Source organism: Chroicocephalus ridibundus, chromosome 9, assembly GCF_963924245.1.
Source record: "Chroicocephalus ridibundus chromosome 9, bChrRid1.1, whole genome shotgun sequence".
NCBI classification, from domain to species: Eukaryota; Metazoa; Chordata; class Aves; order Charadriiformes; family Laridae; genus Chroicocephalus; species Chroicocephalus ridibundus.
This window is the reverse complement of record NC_086292.1, coordinates 5,434,581-5,440,580: the sequence shown is the minus strand read 5'-3', so window position 1 is coordinate 5,440,580 and position 6,000 is coordinate 5,434,581.

Genomic DNA, 6,000 nt, shown 5'->3' with positions numbered 1-6,000 from the left:
TCAGAGAAAGCCCTGACCTCCCAGTATCTGTATTCTCCCATGCATGTTCCCTGTTGGACCTCTGCGAGGGTCTCCCACTGGCCTTATGGCATAAGGGACAATAAAGGCGGCAGCATGGAGGGGTTTAAGCAAGAAGTTGACAAGTCAAGACCACCTTCGGTTGCTTTCCCCAGATGCAGTGCCTACATTGACCCGTTTTCTTGAAGAAGCAGAAATGTTTCTGTTTCCTCCCCTAGTGCCCTCTCAATTTCTCTGTTTCCAGACCCTAAAGAAAGTAATTAAGTGCCCCTGCCAACGTGAACCAGAGACAGTGCTTGCACAAAAGGAACAGACAGTTCACTTCTGCAAGTTTGTTTTCTTGGTGTCCCTGCTTTTCTGTGGAAGAAGGCAGCCCCCGCCTGCCTGGGAAAGCCACCCCCTGCTCGGCTCCGCAGTGGCTCAGCGAGGTGACAGAAGCCCCAGAAGGCGGCAATCCCGTGCAGCCACACAACGTGCTCTGTGACCGGCCACCAGACCCAGCGCCTCTGCTCACAGACGCTCCCAGGGAACGCTGCTGCTGGCGGTCTCTGAAAGCACATGGTGAGGCTGCACGGCGGCGGTGATGGTTTTGATCGTTGCTTGGTTTGGAGGTCGACAAGAACCAGGTTCCTTAAGATTACTGTAGTTAGCAGACCCTTCTGTGTTTTCTTTTCTTAATCGGGTCCTAGCAGAATGCCGGAGCTGACACAATGATACCAGAGGTCACATTTTAGCTGGTAGGAAGGCGATTCCCAGGGCAAAGAATTCAGTAGCGCTGCTTTTATTTTCAGTTGCAGTCATTCAGCAGGACTGCTCAAAGCTGCCTGGGAAAATGTCTCTGCTGCTGCTCCACCACTCCGTCTTCTAGGCCCAAAAGCAGGCACAAATCTTTATTTGCATTATTTTTTTACACGGGCTTTAAAAATAAAATCCAACCCCCAGACTGAAAAGTCCTCCTTGTGTTTTTCTGGCTAGCAGCTCTTTCCCTGGAGAGATTGCGAGCCTAGGATTGCAAAGAATGTTCCCATGCAGTTTCCACAGCGCCACCCGTCATGGAAATCGGGTCTCTGCCAACTATCGGGCCATCGGAGAAGCAGCGAGGGCAAGCAGGGATCCCTCGGGCGGGCTGGCCAGGCAGAGCGGGGAGCGGAGACCGGGCTCCCCCGCCCCGGCTTCGGCAGCCGCGCTCCGGCACAGGCGGGGCCGGGGGGGGGGGGCGGGGGCAGGAGCGTTTCCAGACCTGTTAACGGCACCGAGACACCGGCACCGAGACACCCGCACCGACGGCGAGACGGGCGCAACGGAGCGGCGGCGACACCCGGCGGCGGCGGGAGGGAGGACGGGGCCGGGGCCGGGGCGGGCGGTGAGCGCCGCGGTCGCTCCCTCGGGTCGCTGCGGGCTGTCGGTGCCCTCCGTCCCCCGGGGCTCAGTGGCCCAGACCCCCGTTTTTGTGGGGGTGGGGGGAGGCCAGCGCTGCGGTTCTCCGGGCCCGAGGGGCGGCTGCAGTCCCCGTTTCCCCCTGAAGCTCCGGAGTCTCTGTGCCCGGTGTGACGCTCGCCTGCGACTTCAAGCCATTTGTCTCGGCCACGGGGATACAGCGAGAACGCTTTGAGCAAGAGGGAGCCTTGCAGGAGCTGGGCACGGAGGCTGAGCCCTTGACCTGCTCATTTCAAACCCTTCCTTTGGCTTTCAAGGAACGTGCTCGCCTTCAACCTCTGCTCCTGTGGCTGTTTCGTGGGCTCTGGTCAGGTCTGGTCACTCGTCCATGCTCTCTAGTCTTGGCCAAAGTGTGCGTGCTTTTCCTCTGGGCCTCTACGGACCACCTCCGAGAGCAAGGTCACAGCTAAAGACAGGCTGTTGAGGACCCAGCTATGTTATCGGGATGTGCAGGGAGCAGATTGGTTTGGGTGTGGAGAGGGAAGGAGGACAATGCAAACACAACCCTAGAGGAGGCTAGAGCAATGTGAGCGCAGGGCGGTGGTTTTTGATGCAGAGCGTGTTCCTGCCACATTGCTTTCCCCTTCCTTGCATCAGTCACCTTAAATTTGGCTTTGTATCTACTAAAAAGTTGCAAATCCTTAGGTAAAAATATGATGTATAGAAGCGATACACAGCAGAACAGTTTTTAAAGTATTCATGCCTGTCTCTGGGCCCTGTTGAATTCTGCACTGAGCTTTCCCCTCCACAACACTGCGAGGGCAGCTTTGTCCTTGCTTGAGAACACCACGTCTGCAAACCTACCCATCGGGCTAGGAAGTTACCTGCTTAGAAAAATTACCTTGCCTCACAAAGTCACCCTGTCTGCTCCAGTTTTAAGATTCAACATTCACATTTACTCAGCCTTTGACAGGAAGCCCTGAGAACAGCCCTGACCCTATCAAGATCTCTGATCTGCCCTGCAGGCAGCCTGTAGTCCGCCTCTCTGGTTGCCTGCTTGGCATTTTAACCTGCTCGGTGGGGTAATCAGTGCTCTGACAGCTAATACCTTGCTCAGGCAATGTGCTCGGATGGGCAATTTGTTGTCTCTCTCGGTGATAAGCGTGTAAGTTCACTGTCTGGATAAGGCTGGGGTGCTGCTTAAAATACACTTTTTATGTGCCTTGTTGGATTTGTGCAATGTTCTGTAAGCTGCTTTGAAAGGAGACAGTTTGTTTATATACTTGAACTCTTCAGACTGAGGGTTTTCAAAGCTCATTGGCATTCGCATCCTGGGATAAGATTAAGCCATGAGGTTCAATAAAACCTCTTCCCTCTCTTATTTTCCCATGTTCTTGCCTGAAGGAGTCTGATTCATACCTGATGTCAAGCAACTCAGCTGCTCTGGGAAAGGGGGAGAAATCCCCAATTATTACATGCCGGCATTTCAGCCTGCATCCATGCTCTAGGCAGTATCCATTGCAGTGGGAAGACATGTGCTGATGGAATTTCACTGAAGTGGAAAACACCCTGGAATGTCTCAAGAGCTCCATCATAAAAGGGAAGATGTGCTGGAAATAGATACTGGGTGTTGGAGATATTCTGGTCTGTTTGGTGAGTCCATCCCAGTTCGGCTATAGCATGGAGGCGTATGTTTTAATGAATACTCTCTTAAGAGTCTCAGAAGAGAAAGTGATGCCCAGGTTATGACTGTGATCTTCTTTCGAAGTCTAGTTTTCCTCTTGGGAAGGGTGAGAAGTGTTGCAGGCAGTCAAGGCAATGCTTACGAAGAACAGGGCTCATGCTTTTACAAAACTTCTTAGCCATGGGACCAGCCCACACAATTTTGTTTGGGATTTTCGTGTCCCACTGTGAAGGGGTCGGATGAAGCAGGCGATCCTGCTATAAGAGGTGGGTTTTGGGCACAAGAGCTGCAAAGATATCCAAACAGGAGAGGACAATGCAACGGTTACAGGGAGGCCCAGCAGCGTGATACCTCATGGACTGAGAGGTCGGTCTGTATGTTGTACAGCAAAACCCCTTTTGTTCTGTTACGATGGTTTCTGCAGCTGAGGAGCAGCTCTGGTCTTGGGGAAGCACTTCATTGCCACAGAGGATGATGGCTGATGTAAACCCAACTGTCACTGTTGAGCAACACAGCACGCTGGCTGCGAGCTGGAGCCTAGTGGTCACATACTTCCCTACGACGATGACTCTGCAAGCAAAGGCAGCAGTGTTGAAATGTCCTCCGTGTGCTAAAAGTGGGGCGAGTGATAAGCTACACATCTGCCTCCTCCCGGAAGCCCAAAGCGAAGGGTCCGAGAACGGCAAACGCTAACATCTTGGCGATGCTGCGGTGGCTGCCTGTGGGAGCACGGGACTGATAAACACACCATTTTGGTATTGTAGGTATTCCTGGTACTGTTGGTCCCGTGTTGTTTCTGCAGTTGTTTCTGAGGCTTAACCGAAGAGCAGAACATCTGCCCGGGGTCAGACAAGGCGCCGGTCAACCCGGTACCCTATCGCTTGGGGTTCGCCAGCAGCAGATGCCAAGGGAAGAGCGGAAGAACAGGGCAACTGGTATCTCTCTAGTGCAGTCCCGGTCTCCAGTTATCTGTGACTCGGGAGCCTTTCCAAAGCGGTATCTCTGAACTTAGAAGGCCTGATGTGTTTTTCTTCCCTGACTTTCCCAATGGCTTTTGCCAGCAATGGCCCCTTGAGCAATGGGAGGGGAGCAGCCTGAAACGACCACCTCAGAAGACCACTCTGCAGAGCTGCTTTTTCCGATGCGTCCCCCTGCAGGAGAGAGCCTGGTGGAGTTCAGAGACTGTAGTCGCAGAGCAAGAGTGTGTGAGTTTAACAGAGGCCTTCACTTGCTATGCCATGGAGTAATCGGCACTGCTTTGTACCCAGGATGTTCATTTGATAAGATCTCCAGAAACTGGCAGCAGAGAAACTTGGCTAATACTTGGTTTCTGAAAGTAATATGCAGAGAAAAGTAATTTAGCATGTTCAGTAGAAGACAGCGATTAGCGACAGAAGCACAATCTCTCCCTGCCTTCATTGTCTGTGAAAAAGAATCAGCACAATCCTCTCTTTTTGACAACTTAAATGCTTGTTAAAACTTTTTGGTGCTTTCTTTTTTTTTTAAAAAAAAAAAAGAAAGAAAGAAAAAGATGTGAATCCATGGCTGTCTTTCCAGTATGCCAGGGCTGGATTCTGTTCTCGGGGATAATTTGTATGGAGCAACTGTATTGACATCGGCAGTGAATAAAGTGCAGCTCCATAGCTCCTAATTTCTTTAAGAGATAAAGTCTATCAATCTTTCACGCCCAGAGTAAGACTTGACTCTTTGCCTACCCACATAACAAGATTACTGCAAGAGGAAAGATAGTCCATTGAGGGAGTAAATATGGGACAATATGGCTTTGTTTTTCAATGATGTGCTGGAATTAAGGAGATAGATGGCTGCAATATGAGCTTGTTTTGAGGCAAAACCGCTAGGCAAGGTTGCGATTCTTACTCCTGTGAGTAGAGAACTGGTCTCGACTGAACAAGGATGGCAGACTTGGGAAAAACAAAAGGAAATCTGTTTTTCTTCTCCTCGTATAAAAATCTAGATCTGCTAATTAAGGTGGACTAAGAATGAACCCAAGCTACCTGAACCCACTTGACCTCTGGCTGGTGCTATTTTTCTACTTCTTCAGAATTACAATGTTAATGCTACTACTACTTGTTGTATACGATCATTATTAGTAGCGTGTGCTGTACAGGATGTCTTTTGGGTCATTCAATGGCTGTGACAGTTAGTGGGGTTTTTTTATCTGTCACTGTCCATCTGAAAAACAGCTTTCAACCTCTTGGTTTGTGTCTTTCTTTTCCTCTCGATCTCTTTTTTTTTTTTTTTTTTTTCCTTAACCAGAGGTCTAAAATAAAAGCGACAAACGCGTAATCAACCATGAACAGCAACATCCTCCGTCTTCTGGAGTCCGGGCTCTGACCCTCACCGCTGTTCACCCGCCTGAAGAGGGGGCGGGAAGGGAGGGCGATATCGCTTACGGCAAAACTGGAAGGTCCATGTGGTGTGTTCATTTGTTTTTTCTTTTCTGAATGAGGTAAAGAATGGAAATGGAAATGGAAACAAGGTGTTCATGCAACTCGAAGCCCAGGTTAGCCAGTGAGGCAGGGTTCAGCCGTGCATTTTGCTGGAGGAACTAGCAAGCAGGCGGACCAGCGGTGAAGTCTTGTGTCCCCAGGCAGGCTGGTGGTGAGGATGTAATTTCTCTGACCTACCTTGCTGGCCAAAGAGATTCCTCCCCAGCTGCAGAGGTGAAAGGCCGGGGTTGCGGGAGGATCTCCCCAGCGAGTTCCTCCATCATGCACAGCTCAGCCTTCAAGGAATAGTTGTCATTTTTTCTTGCATCGTTGTAGGGGTTTTTTTTTAGTGCCTAGAGCTAAGCTGTGGCTTCACCAACCATCTTCTGGAGGGAAGGAACTGTGACAACACTCACCCCATCTTGCTCCCTGGAGGATCCAGCACCATGAGTGCTTCCAGATGTAAGACTC